General features: G+C 39.2%; 1 long non-coding RNA gene across 3 annotated transcripts in view; it reads left to right on the top strand.

The window, feature by feature from the left end:
* Positions 1 to 19362, top strand: part of LOC109631214 (uncharacterized) — a 110061-nt gene that overhangs the window by 67265 nt on the left and 23434 nt on the right. For 2 of the 3 annotated variants that reach the window (XR_011244424.1, XR_011244421.1), the window contains one exon: positions 8172 to 8248. The exons of the other annotated variant lie outside the window; for it this stretch is intronic. This is a non-coding gene — a long non-coding RNA (uncharacterized lncRNA). The remainder of the gene's footprint in view (positions 1 to 8171; positions 8249 to 19362) is intronic. 3 annotated transcript variants of the gene reach the window in all.

Here is a 19362-nt window from a genome sequence, read left to right on the forward strand (position 1 = left end):
AATGTACAACAGTGCAGAGCTGAGAACAAAAATATGAACCTTAAAGTTCAATTAAAAAGTTCAATGTTGATAGATGGATGTTAAGCCAAAGTGAATTGAATTTTCCTCTACCTCTCAAATCAGAACATACTGGCTCATGTGATGGATGATGACATTTATTTGATTTGGGAGATATTACAGTAGGTCCTGTCAAGAAATATAAATGGATATAGTTTCACAATCATATTTTACCAGGAGACCAATACTCTTGTGGATGTGCGGCAACAACGGCAGAGATGAGAGAGGCAGCCAGTCAGAAACGTACGGATACCAGAGTATCAGCGGATTGTTGCTCAAACAATAATTGTATTGAAGGGTCAGATCCTACAGTATGAACTGTAGATCCAGTCCAAGCATTTCTCTTTGTTGGATGTATAGTATGGTAGAGTTTGCTGCAAATACAATGTATTCAACCAATTTAACTCTTTCTTCAAATGTTAACAGCAAGGAAATAACTTCATACATGTTTAGTCTGGTCTCATCAGACAAGGGTCGAGAGCCTCAATGTTCATTTTTCGATTTTCAGGGGGCATCATCAACGATGGCAGAAAAGACCTACGAGCATTCAGAGCAGGGAAATGTGCAACCTAGTGCAGAGTGAAAACAAAAAATGTAACGCGATGCATGTTTTTACTTTTCTTTCTTTTACAGAAAATGTTCTGTACAGGATATAGTGGATTAAACAGTTCTCTCCACATCGGTCGCAGCCATCTTCGTTGTTGGTGAAAATGCTTCAGCTGAGTGCCATTGTCAGTCATTGTGTCAAACTCTCCCCAATTTGGGTAGATGGTTGTGACTTGTCTAATCAGTTTCAACACAGATGGGAATTAGTCTGAATGGGAGGTGCGGCCGTACCCATATGAAAGAGTGGGTAATATGAGTTTGCTGACTGCTGTGGTTTCCATGCTAGAATATGCCAGGAATTCACAGTAAAAGATTATTTCCCGTAGATCACAGCTCAGCATCAATAGCAATCCCTCTTCATCAGCTACTCTGAATCCTGCTTTTAGTCTGCAGCGCAAAGGTGGTGAACATTTAATCTGCAAAAAAAACAACTTTGAATCTGTTCCAGCTTTTGCTATTCTTTTTATTTCCTCAATACCTTGACCCGTTTTGTGTCTTGTTGCGTAACCATAGCTGTAACTATAACTCATTATCAAGCCATAACTCATTTCATCACACTCACCATTGCCCCAACATATTTGAGACAGTGATGAAAGATTGGTACATAGACTTCATCGAGAGTCTCAGACAGACCTTTTGCCTCCTCGTAGTGAATATGCCATGTCAATGCAGAAAACGTGCACATTGTACCTTTATAATTTTGAGGGATAGACTGTTAATGTGTTTGTCCACAAAACATGTAAATTAGTTTGCTCCTTAAATCTCTGTGCACATTTTTTCAATCAACACAAGTCATACAAATCTCAGTTTTTTTAGGATTTATCAGTATCTTTACTCTTCTCACCATTTCATCTACAATATCACTATCTAATACAAATATTAAAACTATTGGGAAAGCCAGAGTGTTGCCATTTTCCACAGATGCTAAACTCACCACACCAACAGTTCACACACAACCAAGTCTGGATCAGATCATGGTTAATGGTTAATTTTCACCATTGTTCACATGTGCTCCGAACCCTTAGGGTCAATTCGTTAATGGATCAACCCCGGTCAGTTACACCACTAGTGGGCAGCATACACTTGAAGTGACGTCCTAAGATGCTACTGCCTTCATCACACAAAGTTTACTGAGTGCTTCATTAATGTCTTCAGGTTCCCTTCTGCCATTCAGGTTGAATCCATATAGGCCCTTTAGCTTTGCAAACAATTCCTCCACTTTGTTTGTCACCTCTCCTTTCATCCTGTGAGATGAGACTTTGCAGCTGTGCTGTGCTGCTGCAGACACTTTCACACTCTGCAGCCTCGTCTACATCACATTCACTGTATGATTTGATCGTATCCACGCCTAATTACCATCAGGAGTTGGCTCTCAGATTAATCTGGAGTTTTGAGGAACATATGGAAGACTTTTAACTGTTAATGGCTCTAATTTGTCTCTGTCTACTTGATGACACTTTGTTAATATCCAATGAATGTATTTATGAGTTTATGCACATTTTGGAGGCATTGCGCCATTGAATTTATGAGGTGTATTTGCAATTCATATGCTTTCTTTATAAGTTGTGGGACAGGGTCATTGAGGGATTGTTAATTCAAAATAGAAGTTGTTTTTTGGAGTTTGGTACAAAAGAACATTATGATCAGTAGCACAGTGCCCTTTCTAAACATACTTGTTTGGGCTGTTTGCTTTGACTGTGGTAATATACACAGTCTACTTCAAAATTATTCCATGTCATTAGTGAGCGCTCCTTAAACAGACCAACAATATAGTGTCACTTTTTGTGTGCAGAATTAGTTTTTTTAAAGTCTATGACACAAAATGAAGTTAGAAAACTGTGTGTTCACCATACCTGGTTTATCTGCAATGAAGAGTTTATAGTCAATGTTTTTCATAAAATGAAACTGAATTCACTTTATTATTGCCCACATAAGTTTGAATGATTTTGCTGAACTGGTGCCGAGATATTTCAGAGGTCTGTTTAGTAATCCTCACAAGTGATCAACTTTTCCACATATAAGCAAGTCAGCTTGATGTAAAGCATTACAGCAACAAAAAGAAAGCCGTGATTTTATTTTGAAGACAACTTGCTAACGAGGAAGTAATTCTATGAATGGACGAATGAATTGCAATGATGGAGAGTAGCACCCACTAACCCCGTAAATATCTGGTTTAGTCTGATAGGTCCTTCAGAGTGCTCGTCACCTTTCTATTAAATTTGAAATAACACTGAAAGTACAATCTGAACAAATCGCACCAAACTCTTTTTGCACCGTCCTGGACCAGTAACAACACACATGCTAAGTGTGAAGTCAATTAGATGAACAGTTTGCAAGATATGCATTTCACATACTGATGGCTAGAAAGAAAGATCTTTTTAGAATTACTTTGTAGATTTTTAAAAAATGCAATAATGTAGGATTCCTATTCTCTACCTGTATGTGCTGAAAGAGATTAACCAGTCAGCAGTTGTCTATAATAGACTCTAGATATCCTCATTCTCACCTCAACCTCATCTGATACAGGTTTAAAATTACAATTGCTGTGGTCAGTGATCTCCAATAAATCTGCTTTCAGCACCTTAAAATCCAATATAGAGCAGTTGAAAAAAAAAAAAAGTTGAATGAGCCCTCCCCAGGCCATCATATCATTATGGCTGCATTCCACCTCTCCCGTTTCTGACTTGGGTGTTATCGGGATTCCAGTTTGCTGCAATGAATTTGACTATCAGCGCTGCAATAGTCTCAAATGATCCGCTTTTCATTTCTCCCCTGTGATGGTTGTGAAATATCTTCCCGCCTGTTCTACTACAAAGAAATTCATGGTGAGTCAGACTCCAAAGCTCCCAAATCCTCTCAAATGAAAGCATGACGCAGCGCACTGGGATTACTGCTTGTAACTGTCGGTTTGTGCATTACGCATTATTGTCGTGCTAATGATGCATTATTACATTAGTAGAGGAAAAGAGTGTGTATGTGTGTGTATGTGTCTGCATCATGCCGGCCGGTCATAGTAACATGCACTGAATCTTTAAATGCACAGGGAATGGTTATAGTGATTACTTTATGAATACATTTAGATTTAGATTCAAAGGAAAGTTTATTGGTCAGAAATATTTCTAATCAGAATTGGGTCTTCCTCAGAAGTCAGTGGACATCCCGTTGGTCATTCGTATGAAAGGCTTTTCTCTCCAAGTGAGACAATAATCTCCCACTCGTCCATGACTGCTCCTCATTGTGCAAAAGGCTGATTGTTGCAGAGTCATCCTCATACTTAAAAACATCTATTTTTTCTTCACAGTAAGTCTGACAGTCATTAGACAAATAAAAATTGGGAAAGGGCCCAGAGGCATTCTGACAGACAGAGAACCATTTACTCGAACTCCCGTTTTTGTTTGTCCAAAAAGCAATTAGCCGACATTGTTCAAATCCAAATTAAACTTTAACAACAGCCTCCAAAATATGCAAGGACGTGGGGCTGCAAAAGAGAAATCAATGACGAACATTTAGCATGTGCCTTGTTCCCCTCTGGTTGCCTCAAAATAAACTTTAACAAGCTCATCGTAGCATCTTCAACCACTCATTAAGAAAACTTGAAGGCTTTTGTTCTGTCCTGTGTCATCAAATGAGATCAGAATATTGTTTTTAAAATGTATTCAAAGATTTTCATGACAAGGGAGGTTTGAGTGATTCACAGAATTTCACAACTTTACCCACAATGAGAGTTTGGATCCAGAAGGACAGTGACTCTAGTGAGCATGAGTTCTTTTTAAGTAATAGTAATACTTAACTCTCAATAATTACTTTATTCTCATAACATTAAAACTTTGTCCTTTTGATATTAAGACTTAATTTTTTAAAATAAAATCTGAATATGTTTTTGGACAATCTAATAGTATCTGTGTGTTGAGTAGTTGTGGCTGAAATATCTCAGGGAGTATTATTATTATTTGTATGCATTAACCTTAAGTGTGCCCTATTTCTAAGTTGATTTATTTATTTTTAAATACTGATTCATTAAATCATTAGTTTTTTCTTTCCAATATTTGTTGAAAACTGTCGTTAAACATTAATTAAACTCCATTGTCAATTCAAACAAAATAAAAAAATAAAATAAAATCCCTGCACACCACAGGGGGACTGTTTCAAAAGATTTGACTCACAATCACCTAATCCTTGAACGTAACACATTTTAAACTGAACCGTAGTATAAAATGAACAGCCTGCGAGTTAGTCCAGTACAAATGACCAGAGCAGGCACATTTAGAGGTTTTCATTTGGCAAATAACAAAGTGAAGTGTTGAGTGGATGTAGTTAGAGTTTGATGGATTTGCTTTTTTAATGTGACAGGCCAGAGTGTCAGAGAGACGGAGAGAGAAAGCGAGAGGATAAGGAGCAGAACTGTAGCTGATTGACAGCATGAAAGCTTGTTTATCGTTGGCCTGTAGATGTGACTGCTGCAGCACCGGAGGGCAGTCGCTCTCTCATGCTGGTCAGGTAGCACGCTCCATTTCCTAACCTGTCAGCACGGACAAGCTAAACACAGGGCTTTTTGACATCAGCGTTTTACATCGCTCATTCTCACTGACATCTCCAATCGAAAGGAGGTTTGACACGATGTCATTCCCACTGGGCCCCCCCAGCAACCTGTGTGCTGTGCTCACATTTTGAGCAGGAGATCAGTGCTGTCGATGACAGTTTTGTGTCTCCCAGGTACGGAGAGAGAAAAAAATGTCACATTTGGCATCCATGCTCCGAGCAAACGCTGTCCTCACTTGTGATAGTTTTTTGATGGGAAAAGAGATCGCCCTTTGAATTTAGAAGAGATAGCATGAAGGTCATATTCTATGATTATTCTGCCTCCAAGAATAAGAACGAGATGGTAGGAATTGATCCATCCTGAATGTTTCTCAGGGCAGTGATGCTGCCGCTGTTTTACAGAATTAATCTCTTTTAATAACTAACAAAAAAATAATTAATTTTGAATTGTACACTATCTAATGTTGGAAATTATTAGATCCTATTGCAAAATGTGAAGCAACGTTATTGGCATTGTGCATTTCAAGAAACACACACACGTTTGTACTTCTGTCTTTGACATAGTACATTTCCAAGCACCTTACCCTAACAATCCAAACTAACACCAACCCATACCCTGACCTAAAACAAATTCTTACCCTAACCCCCAATCAAGTCTTAACCCTCAAACAAAAAAGTGAGGACTGGTCAAAATGTCCTCACTTTCCAAAACTGTCCTCACTCTGTGGGGTCTATGCTTAAAATGGTCCTCACAAAGATATAAGTACAGGAACAGACACACACACACAGAGTCGTGTCTCCATTACTTCAGGATACAATACATTGACTTACAATGATTACCTGAAGATTTACTCTTAGTTGTTTTACCCGAACTTAAACCTAACTTGAACCTAATCTCAAAACATGCCTGTAACCTCAAATTTAATCATTTACATTTTGGAGACATGCTTTTTGTCCCCATCATTAAGTCCCCATAACATGGGGACAGTATCATGTGTACAGTAAATATGTGCATACTTAAGTAGCGCTGTGGCTGCGATTACTAAATAAAGCTGTTCTTGAATAAATGACATCTAAGTTTCAAGTATTATACACTCAGGGGAGTGAGTCTAAATCCTGAACCTCCAGTGCATGTACACACAGACGCACACGCACACACTCTCTCTCTCTCTCTCTCTCTCTCTGCTCTCAGTGGATCAGGCTAAGTAGTGGCTGAGTCAGCTTGACTTAGAGGTTCTCTGGGAGGGGGATTTTTAGTAACAAGGCTTTATCACCTCCATTCTCTTCTTTGCAATAAAGCATTCAGGCAATTTGAGTTCTAATGCACCTTTGGAAAACAATTACTTGGGCCCCACTTCTATCAGCCCGGTATGAAATTTAAGGAGGGTGGCAACCAAAGGTCTGTCTATAGCTGTGAAAAAACAGACTGCATAGAGAAGTCTGGATTCTAAAGAAGCTGTGTAAAAGCTCATGTGTTTCTAAAGGGTTTTGCAAACATGTATTACAACATATCACATCAAATGAGTTATCATGTTTTTATGTCCGTGAGCAGTTATTATTTTGAGGGTGGTAGTTATGCTCTACTTGGGTAACTTATGATGTGAACTAACTGAAGCTCATGCACATCCCTGGCTATTAAAACACGTCCCTTTTACATCGTGCAGGTCTGAAATCTTAAGTACAAGAAGTGGGACACTGCTATTTTCGCAAAACTTAATAAATCCCAAGTCATCCACAGCCCTGTTTATGTTGACAGCACACAATAGCTTCAGTGTCCGGGAAAACAGTACGGTACATACGACTTCAATAAGTTCAGCACGGAACAATATTTATACACAAATCCACAGAGACCTTTTCTACAGGAAAGAAGCTGAGTGTAGAGACACAATATGACAGGATGTTTGAATTATTGTATTTGTTGTTCAGGTTTACCACCGTCATATCAAGTCATTGTGCATTTGTTGCAATAATGATCATTTTTATTCCGATTTGACACTTTCTTCTTGGTTGCACATCGTTTTTCCTACTTTTGGATGCATTAATCGGAGGCTGTTTTGAGATGGTACATTGCTCATGCACACATTTAAACACACAAATTCACATACATTTAGCTCGCATTTATATTACACATTTCCACCCAGAGGTATCAGCAAGCATAGCAAAGTCAGACCGAAAAAACAAAACAGAATTGTAGATGTCCGTTGCATTTCTGTGTTTCTTTGGTATATTAACAACTTTAGAAAAGAAGCCGGCGCCCGAGTTTGCCGTTGACCTGCTCACCCATTAGCTTTCTGCAAATGAAGCGTCCTTCAGTAAGTACAGTCCTGAGGGTGCGAGAGCAGGAGGCACGAGAAGCGGCGAGACCTTTTCTGTGGGCAGCTGGGATGATTTGAATGAACACCCAGAATGGGATCCATCTGGGGCATCCTGGGAGGCCAGAGTGGCTGGAGGAAGCAAATGGCCCATAGGCCTCTGGCGATCAACTGAAGCATTTCCCAGGAAGAAGGGAACAGAGCAGATGAAAAAGAGAAAGAGAGAGAGAAAAAAATCAGCTGGCTCAGACTTGGGCATTACTTGAACTGCCCTGAAAAAGAAACCTCGGGGAAGATTCATCTGTTTAAAGTTTCTTTAAGCTTCACTGCCTCTTTGTTTTATTTGATGTTGTTCTTTTTCCACTGGAGAGAGCAATGAGCAGACAGTGCAGGGAGGCACTTTCAGTAGCTTTTGCCTTTTCTTAATAGACATGTGGTTTTCTAAAATAACATTTTGATGTGCATATAACCAAATAATGAGAGGAAAATACTCTAACCATGTGGACCAGTAGCACTTTGATGCAATTGATTTTAGGAGCACATCCTTGGTTTGCATTGTGCATGCAATCGTGTACATGCACACGTGAGGACTTGGTTGACACTATGCACATCCCTGCAGCTGGTTTAATGCTGTTTCATTTCTTTTCTTTTCTACAGGTTGCTGTAATGCACAGATAAGCATCCCAAGGCACCAGTGAATTCAGAGCACAGACACAACGGCTGCCTTATTAATGGTAAGAAATTAAGCACATTAATTCGGTTTACACATTCTAATGATCTAAGAGTTTTCAGTAGTTACAGGATCATCAGTAACTTACCAACACACATTTAATTATGATGCAAAAAATATTCATACGGCAGTAGACGTCTCAAAAAGGAAGTCCAGCTGCGTGAAAGACGAGCAGGAGTGTGTAAAATCCTTTGTACAATGAAGGCAATGCAAATAAATAGCACAAAATAGCAAATAGTTTTGAGGCCAATCTCGACACGCCTGACAATTCACATTAAGCGTGACGTGCCTCTGGAAAAGAAAGATGGAATCAACATCAAGCACTGATGATCCAATGCTCCTTTTTAATAAAGAACTGATATAATACCTGGGCACACACAACACTGATAAAGAAAGAACTTGGTGAGTTTCACTGTTTGTTTCGGGAGCAGTTTAGAGAACTGTTGCAACAGCTGGCACAGAGACAATAGTTTTTTCTTGAGTATTTAATTTGCCGAGGGTCGTGGTTGTTTGTAAACAGTCTCAGCTGTGCACATTTGGTTCATTCCTTTTCTTCAACAGGAGTTTTGTTGCCTGTTGCTTGATCCTAACTCGGCTACATCATTTAAAGACAAGAATAACTGTGAGCAAGACAAACACATCAAATAAACGGACAAATTAACTTTATATCAGACCGGATAGAGGAGGAAGTTGTTCTTCATCTTGTGCACTTGCTGGAAGCAAAACCAAAAACATTCATGCTTTTAACTGGAAAATCAACCTGGGTCAGAATAATAAAAGCCGCAATATTTGTTAGTGAAATAATGTTGTTTGCATTTACTGGATACAGGTTGGAAAATATATAATAACATATATATATAATGTATATGTATGTATATATATAATGAAATCAATGTGCAAAGGCCTTTGGGTGAAAATCAGTTCATTTCAAAAAACATAAAACAAATTATTTTTTAACCAGAGCTTTGGCTTTCTGACCAAAAGAATGAATGTAATTTAGAACATAGAAAAAAGTTCTGTCAGATTTTTGTGTCGCGTCGATGCATATTCCACAGAGGTAGCACATTCACAGGTGGTAACATGGCACACTGGTGGTTCATTTCCAGATAATATGTTAAGGGAGATGCCTTTCCCATGATGCTGCGGGGCAGTGCATCAAATGTGTTGGCGTTCGACAGGGAAGGAGTGGGTGTTGTGTCACTGTGTCTGTGTAGAATAGTTTTGCTCGATTAAAAAGAGATTCATCACATAACCCGGGGAAGAGCGTCGCCGATGGAGGAGAATGGAGCTGCTGATGTGATGAGGCCTGCTCGCTCGCTCACTCTCTCTCTCCCTCCAGCTTCTATCACTTTATTGGAAAGCCAATGGATCATTAGACATGGTCTGGGAAACCAGGGCTATATTGTCGAACTGGATTTCATTTCATTTTCGTAAGTCTAATTAGATTTGGGTCTAAGAGACTAATGTCAATTTGAATAATAGAGAGATCATGACAGGAAATTAGTCACTGTTAATTTGATCAAAATAAGATACGGCAAAATATAAAAACTATTCATTGTGGGCCTTAAATTTTCTGGGAATCGATTTTTTAGTAGACTGCTAAAGTAATTATTTGAGGAACTTGCACAAAGTGCAGTGGAAAATATGAAATTAAAGCCAAATCCAAACTGTCAAAGTGTTCAATCACGGAAGTTTTCACCAGACTTGAAGGACAACACCGCAGGGAGAGGAAATGTATGCGTGATTTGACTTAATTGCAACCTGGTTATATTTCATCGCTTTCAATCTCGTAGTGAGACAGCTGGCGGTGGGAGAAACATACTTCACAATGCACAGTGGGGCTCCTTTGCTTTGACAACATATTCTACATGTTGCGGATGTTTTATATGCAGCAGCAGTCGGCGCGCAAGTGAGGGAACAGGCAGTCTGCGATTCACAGGCAGAAATCGTTTCATGGACAATGAAGCAGCTTTTTAATGACCATGAGACTGGGATGAGATGACTGATGCCGCTTGGCTTAGAGTCAGTTCTCGGGGCAGAGGGGCCCTTGTGGAATAAACTGCCCTCCTGGGAACCCACATGCTGCTGAGACTGTACACAACAGACTGTGAGAAGAGGTTGTAGATATAACCTGGGGAAGAGCAGATTAGAAGTCACTCCAGGATGAATTTTCACTTGGGTTTTCTCTGAGGATGCTTTTAGAGAGAAGGAGCTCAAGAGCGACAAAGTGCATGTTCAACAAGAGGGGCTCAGGTGTGTAGCTACACAACACCTAGAGAGACAAGATTTTATGACCATACAGTTTTACACATGGAGAACAGAAAGCACTTAGGTTAGGTATTGTTTTTTTTCCCGATACTGGTGCTAAATCGATACTTTGACACAAAATAAATAAAACATACCTCCTATACAATAATTGAACACTAAATCTTTGCATGGGGTCATGCAAAGAGTCAAACATGGAGCATCTCTCTGCTGATTTATCTGCACGTCGCCAGGTTCTTGATTTAGTTTGTCACCTTTCCTCCTCGTTCTCTGGATTTACTGGCAGATTGAAAACAACAAGGTGCATACTGCCCCAAAGTAGCTCCCTCATTTAGGTGTTCTGGCACTGAAATGAGGCACTGGAACGTAGTAATGATTTGATCCAGTGGGTCCCAGTCGTGTAGGCACTGGATTTCTTTACCCAACCCTATCACACATACAGAACATACCGCATACCATCAGCACTTAATCAACTTATTTCGAGACATAACTGAAGTTTGTCCTTTATCAAGACAATATTCTGTCAGGGCATTTTACAAAGTGAAGTATTTATGTACGCCAATCAAATCAATCCAGTTTAGACTCAGGGGTGGTACAGATGGCTCTTTGGTGTATCGCTGAAGCAACAAATCATGCTCCGAGGTCAGCTTATCTCTTCAATCTTTCCCTCTGCTTTGAATAACACAATGTGTTGAAGCATGATACCAGGGTATCAGGAAGCAGCGCTTGTTCTGTCAGGCAGAAATACAAATTCAAACACAACCCAAAACAGCAATCCCTCACACTTATTTGATATGAATCATGCAGGGTTTTATCCTGTTGCTGCAGGATTTTGTATCAGAGCATGTGTTTGTATTCCATTCCCTTGAACATTAAATTTCTCTCATTCTGTGGAACGAGAGAGCGGATGAAAGTGCCGTGATGAGTGTTTGGTTTTGCAGTTGCCAAAAGTCTGTTGTTCAGACATAAATTCATTGTATCTCAAGTTTCAAAAGTTTTACATGGAGAAAATGTTTCAAAGGAAACAAGACTGACACAAAGCTCATCTGACAAGTAAATATTGTACGAAATGAACCATGTAGAGAAGTAAATATGATAATCTTTTTTTTTATTCTCATTGAAAAGTAAAAGACAATCTTGATTAGTCTCACTATGGGGAAATGTGCTGTGTTACAGCAAAACAAATACAAATACATGAAGCAAACAAGTAATGATACAATATAAACACAAGGAAATAAAAGAAAAAAGAAAAGAGAGTTTTTACAAAACAAACAATATATATATGTATGTATATATATACATACATACAGTAATATTGCACATGAAATTGGAATTGCAGAGTTTGAAATTGATTATTTCACAGTTAAATTATTGAGATATAAAGGGTGCATGAGCAGAGCTTTATGTCAAATTGAAAATGCCATAAAATGTATCCCTGTGTTGAGAATCAGTGCCAGACTTTAAAAAGCACACGATTCGTTTTTTTCCCCCTCAAATATAAAGAAACAGCATGCACACCTACATAAACAACATAAATAGCAACAAATATCTTTTAACTAAACTGTGTGTGCATGAGAACCAGAAAACAAAACTAGCTGGTAACAGGCTGTTCATCCTCGTCTGTGGTTGTTTTTCTTACTCATCCTGTCACCGACCTTTACATTCTGTCCTTGCACAACAAAAATCCAAAATTGCAGACAGTGCTAAGGTCAGTTGTTGAATTCCATATCATTAGGGTGGAAAGTGCAAAATAATTCAAATGCTATCTCCACTTATTGGAGACATATGGATTCACGTTGACCAAGATTTGGGAAAATTACCAACCAGGTCCCCTGTTATCTTCTGTGCCAGTCTGCCTGTTCAAACCACTTGTTGCCAATTTTCTGAGTTGTGGATCTGATGCCTCCTGTAAAGGTGCTTTCAGACGGTGATTGATTGCTGCTGATGTCATGGTTTTCACTTTGATTGTGACGGCTGCTCTGCCGCAAGGGTCGGCGACAAGGAGTGGGAGGTCGGCTGCCACTCCGGTGAACGCACGCGGCTCTTTGTAGCTGAAGATCACAATGGTTCAACTTTTCAAACCTGCTGCTGTGACTTACCGTGTGACCATGGCAACCACAGACACCACACAGAGGGAAATGATGCAGGAGCTGATTGAGTTCACACCAGCAGACATCAGTGAAGAGTGCGATGTGTCCTCTGAGATCTCGCAACAGTGATCTTCCACATAAAGGATCTCATACTTGTTTTGCATTCATTTTCAATGTGTAGTTTACTGCCCTCTTGTGGCCCTAGAGGACAACTCTCTTGTATTTGTCGCCATTTTTGTGCATGTGACCAAAGGCTGGGTTGGTTGAAGCAGATGTGAGAGCAACATGTTTTTTTGGACATTTGCACATTGTAGATAATCCTGCGTTCTTTGACAGGTGACGAGCTTTAACTAGCTACAGAGAGGTACGCTAGTCAAACTACCCCTGACACAGCTTCCTTAGTTCTGGCATCAGTTATGAAATTGCATGTTCCATTAAACACATGTGCAGATGTGTGTGGAAACATCTATTCTTATATCATTCTCTTATCTCCCTCAGTGTTAAGAAGTAGCAGCAACAAGTAAAACAGCAAATTACTCTGTGATTCAGTTTCTCAAATCGATATAAGTTATCTCACTATCGACCTTGGTAAACGTGTGACATCTTCATTTCTGTTAATCATGGTGCAGTGCTCCCTGTGTAGTTTCAGACAGCAGACAGGCTCTGCTTGCCAAATAACTAGTAGAAGGAACCGCACACCACTGGTTATAGTGGAAAGCAGCAGCAGGGGATGTAGCTATGGTTCTGTCCCATGTTTCCATCAATTTAAAATAGAGAGAGTTTCCAAATAGGAGCCACAGTTGTTATCACTATCTTACATCACCTTTACTCTGTCAGAATGAGAAAAAGACGCAGGCACAAAAAGAAAATGTGTTGTTTCTATGTTTAGAGCATTTAACCAACACCTTGAGACCTCTTTCCAATATCTGTGTGATAATAAAGAGCAAAGAAAAAGGATCTGGTGTGACAGAACAAATAATTTCAAACATTCCTGTTTATCATTGAAATATTATAAAATTGAATAAAAAGTGATGTAAGGTGTTTTTGAGGGATGGACACACAAAGTTAATAAAATAATTTCACATTAGAAGCTAATATTTAGACCTGATTGTAAAATTTTGTTTGTGAATTTTTCCATTCGAGAACTAATTATTTCCGATTGTTCCAGACACCACATGAGCGCACAACAAGCCTGACCTGGATTTTATTTATCAACGTTCTGTCCTTTTAAAAATGTTCTACCTCTGTTTGGATTGTATCCTGTGCTCCCTGCTTATTTTATCGAGATTACCATGTCCTCTGTTTGCAGACACAGCCGAGCACCTGCTTGTGCCTTTTCTATTTTAAGGGGGAAAATAATGACCACATGCAGCATGTTCAACACACGCATGATGCACAGAGTTGGCAAATACCTTTAGCCGTCACTTAATATGACCCACATTTGTAGCTGTATAACTGCATAGCTATGTTTTTTAGTTATTTTGTGTGCTACATAGTTGAGGAACACACCTTGAGTCACATTATATATTATCGCTCAGCAACATCTTTTTTTACAAGCTGGCCTGTACATTTACCTGCTGCTAAATCACTGCCCTGCATCTTTCCTCCTTTGCATTATTCAGCCTTTATCACAAACATGTTCCCTGACAGTGATGGAGGGATCTTGGGTGAGGAAATGGATCTCCTGTCGAAGGAAACTGAAACGTGAATCAGACTGAGAGACGGCTGTTAACACACGAATCTGACATCCAGGAAAAAAAATGCCCCAACCCCAGTCTCTTATCTTTTTAAATAAAGAAATATAATGTCTATCTCAGAAGCCATCATGACAACAATAATATAGTCTGCAATGGCCTTGGTCATTTTCATGGCATGTGTTTATCTTATCAAGAAAAACTGTTTTGACTTGTTAAGTGAAGTGAGTCAATGAAATTTGAAACATTCATACGAGGTAAATACGCTTTTGCTTGAATTGTTGTTTAGAAATATATACTCACAATTGTCTCACTTGTTTTCCAGCATTTGACCGATGACAGTGAGGCTGAGGTGATTCATTTTCACATTTCCAGCTTGAGTGTAGAAATTCATATTAACATACACTTTTTTTAAACTGCGTGGGTGAGCGTAATGATAAGCGAGCAGGATGGCTCTCCCCCCTGATAAACTAAAGACTTTTTATTTATTGGACCCCAGAGAAACTAGGAGTATTAATTTCACACTCTGCCTCACAACTCCAATATAGAGGCAGATTATCTATTTGTTATATACCGAGTCTGAATGGAAGACAATTACACCTCGGCCTGGTGAATGAACGTATATCCATGCAAACGGTCACTCCAATAATTCTCAGCTCAATTTTTAGTCAGTGTATAATTAGAGTGATAATTTGTCCTCAAATTCAAACCCTGGCTCTAGAAATGATCAGCTTTTATTGCAACACAACGTACAGGTCCATTCAGACCTGATGTGTTATTGTTCGTCACAGATTACAACACGCGCGTCAGCTTCGTTCTTTGTCCCTCTTACATCAAACCGTTCACGACACCCTCCGCTGATTCTGTTTGGTGCATTGAGCTTGTTTATTTTCTGGGATTGTGATTGCGGTCATCAGTCATTCAGTATTTGTGACGGTTTTCCAGAGCGCTGCGGACTCTATTTTAATTATCAATACAGTGGGGGGGCCTCGCTCTCTATGGCAGTCTTTGGTTTCCTCGCTCGGTGCAGTTGTTTCCTTGTGCTGTTAAAACCCATTGCCTGCCCAGCGGCAATAAATTGATTTTGTAACATGTTGTGGTCGGGTGGGTTTTGGTCAGTACTTGGGGGGAAGAAAGGAGTGACAAACATAAATTACAATATTCTCTATCTCTGTCTTCATCTCCTCTTTTTCTTTCTCCTTCATTTTCTTACCCAACACCTGGTTTCACATTGTTCATCAATCTGCTTCTCTATGACCAACCAGCTGCACCTCCAAACACATTGTATGTCCTATTATTGAAATGATTAATGCAGACGACACACGTAGAACATGAATTTGTCATGTAGAGTTCCTTGCATTGCCCAGGTGCACTGGAAATCTACAGCTTGTTCTCATTAATTTGTTCGTTCTACACACATCCTTGACCAAATACATTCAGTTATGTGCAAAAGTTAAGGCACTATTATTAATAATTTAACTAAATCCATAAAAAACATTTTATTTCTAAAACAGCCTGATTCATTGGGCCTTGTAGGGTAGGTCAAGAGAGCTGTCAATATGACACATGTTAAATTAGACACATGTTAAATTAGAATTCTTGTATTCAGTGTACTCAAGTTTCATAAAGCATCCTTAAGAATAACCATGAAATAGGTGTAGGAAATAAGGACAATTGAATACCTTAAGAATCCTTGGAATAGTATTCACCATATAAATATACTGCCTATGTTTCACATCTGCTGATTATATTTCCAGACCTTGATCAATTCTCTTAAGTCATTGAGCTACCGCTCAATAAGCAGGGGCTCCTCTCAGCAACTGAATGAGAAAATAGAAAAAAAAAAAATAGAAAATGGAGCTAATGATGCCTGGAAGCAAAGAGGCCATGCAAAGATTTCAGCGCTTCCTGCTAGAAATGTCCTCTGACATGCTTTTCCAGAAATGACAGTTAAGGGTAACACGATCTGGAAGAGCAAAGAAAACTTGTAGATAAAAGTGCTGAAAGCAGAAGGAGCAGCAGGAAGGTTTCGCTGACACAGGAGTGGTGGTACAGTGTTGCACAAACACAGTCTACGTGGAAGAATCAACAAAAGGAATTCTTACCTGCGACCTCATCACAAAGTCGACGTCTGAAGGAGGCAAAGCAACATCTGGATAAGACGGAGAAAACAAAAATAGGAAGTCAGGAAAATAAAACAACAGAGTGCTTTGGAACGATGAAGTTTGGAGCAGCATTTAAATTGAATAGAACACTTTGCCTGCTACTTTTGCCACTGAAAAGAGACTCTGAAAAGAAAGTTTCTTTGATCCGCAGCACATTTTACTTGAAGAGATAACCTGAAGCTGTCCACATCATAGATCTTAAACCTGTTTAGAAGGCGAACTAAAATATCTCAGAACTTGTTGAAGTGATCCACAAAATTAGAAAGGCACTTAAATAGCTACAGTATTGTTTTGCAAGCTGATATCTGCAAAATATAGAGTTTAATAAGTATCGATGTAGCTGCTGCTGACATTAAACATTGCCTTTTTTAGTCATAAGACTGTGAAATAAAAAGCAGCAGTGCAATAGGTGCTTATTGGCTCATTTGTCCCTTTATATATTATCATCTTTTCTTTGCTCAGGGTTGCCCAGACATTTGGACAAAAGTATATTTCTTATCCACTTATACCCAGACACTCATAAGTGGTAACATGGGAAATGTGCTGCTAACGCAGAGTGACATTGCAAACATGTTAATGTTAAGCAGATAGATAACATTTACCTGGTTCATCGCAGCCTCAGGAGCAGCTCTGTGCTGTGAAGTCGTTCCAGTGCAGTTGACGCACTCGATATCGTTGTGTCACCTCTGGCCCACAAGGACTCGTTCCCCGTACACGACTGATAGAAAAGGAGAAACTGCAATATGGTGTCAAAAACTGCCCAAAATTACTTGGAATTAATTGGATCCGTTTAGACTGGTAAGATTTGTAAAGTCTAGACGAGCTGTGTCACTAAATTATTCATTTGGTTTTATTAGAAGAAAGAATTTGTGTCTCATCTTAAAGTGAATAGAGGTGAAGGCTGGATGATGTGTTTTCACCTTGAATCCAAGCAGGAGCCAATGAACAGAGCAGGGCGTTGAGAAACAGTTTCTTTTTCCTCTGTAGCTGGTGACATCATCGAATAATCACCTGAGCACAGCTCCCTGAGCTTCAGTCATTCAGAAAACCACCAGGAAAAATGACAGCGATCACACAGAGGCGCTGACTTGAAAAGTTGGAGTAATGAAAATGACAATTGGTGATGTTGAGTGTGACATATACTAATTTCCTGATTAATTATTCTCGTTCAGCCCAGCATTATTACAGATCAGTGAATGTTATTTTGAAGACTCATCATCCACAACAGAGAATGTAATTTACCTGAACTCCTGTGTGGCTACTGTACAACTGTGTCTCCACTCAGGCGTCGCTTCCTTCGGAGGCTGATTTCAGGACCGACTGCGTCCAAATGCGTCCTAAGAATGTGTTCTTCCACCCACAAGCAATGAAGCCTCCATCAGGTGGATCCTTCCTGGCAGAAAAATGACCTTGAGTCTTTGCTTTTCCGTCCTGGTCTGTTTCTAAAAGAGTTGATGGAGGCAAAAAGTGATGGGAAAACGTCAAAAGAATTTATTTTTAAATCAGTCAGTTCTTAACCAAACAACTCATTTTTTCAACATATTCTCAGACGTTTTAATCAAACAAAGAACTTCCTTGTCCGAAGCTCTGTTGCGAGGCAACGGCTGTAAGGGTGGGACAAGCTGTGGATGTAATCAGAAGACCAGACTGTCTTGGTTTTCATTTCTGTTCGGCCGCCGCGGTCTTCGTGGCATATGAAGGATGCAACCGACATCAACTTGCATCACGGCCCCTGAGTTGAGACAGCTTAAGTGTGAGAAGGGTAACTCTGAGGTCAGGTATCTTTTTCAAAATAAAAGTAGACTAAAGTTATTCCTTAACCGATAAGTGATTTAATAGAATTCAAAATGTTTCTGTTTAAAACATTCTCATCTTGACATTGAACATAATATTCTCCATCTGTTAGCATTCAGAATGTAAAAAGATTTCATTAAATAGATTGTCAAAATGCATTAAATTTTGCAACATAAAGTGTGAAAGATTTTAGAGGTATATTTATTTTTTAATTATTAAACTGTTTTCTTCTACTATTCTTGTCTCATCAACCCATGACATTCCTCTGCTGCTCATTATTTTATAAACATTTTGTTCTTTTTTGTATTCAGCTGTGAGTCTATAGTATTGTGAGATTTTATTTATTTTTCTTATAAATTTATTTTAATATTATTTTTGACGTTCAAGCATATTGAAAATGTGTTTCTCCCGCCTTCACCCCTGCGATTTCATGTAGTACAATCCAGGAAAGAGTAATAGTTTTGATATTTGTGTCAGTGCATAAAGGTCAATGAGTCAGATTGAAAAACTTAATAGTCCTTATCGCCAACAGTGAATTAAACCATATTCAGCTGAGGAGAGCCACAGAATGAAAAATAATACCAGGATCTTGGGAAAAGGTCAGGCTGATGTGTTTCTGTGTTGAACGCAAGGGTTTAATCAACAGTGACAGGAAATAGACTTATATAGAGAAAAGCAGCACTGTTTGCTTTTCACTTTCAAGCTTCAGGGCAGTTGCTTGTCACTGTCGCACGGCTTATCAGACCACTGTAGCAAATGGTACAGTGGTACCTGGACCATAGACTGTGCACAAAATTTAAGCCAAATTGTCTAGAATGCCATCTTTTGGCATGCTGCAGAAAGGTTTGTAAACCCAGACTCCTCCATGTTAGTTTATGGGACATTTCTTAAATTATCATTCTTAAAGATGCTTTTTTCTGTAGGTTTGGTTTTACTTAGTTTTTTAATGCTATAAAAACCTTGTGAAACATTGTGATTGACAGCTAACAATGCAACTCCATCCTGTGGCTCCATCCCCAAATGTTCAAGATGGCAGCTTTCGTATCCTGGAAATTTCTGCTTCATTTCTGGATAGTGGGAGGAAGTGGAGACATGTCCTCAATCATGACG

This window comes from Paralichthys olivaceus, chromosome 10 (genome assembly GCF_024713975.1).
Source record: "Paralichthys olivaceus isolate ysfri-2021 chromosome 10, ASM2471397v2, whole genome shotgun sequence".
In the NCBI taxonomy this organism is placed as follows: Eukaryota; Metazoa; Chordata; class Actinopteri; order Pleuronectiformes; family Paralichthyidae; genus Paralichthys; species Paralichthys olivaceus.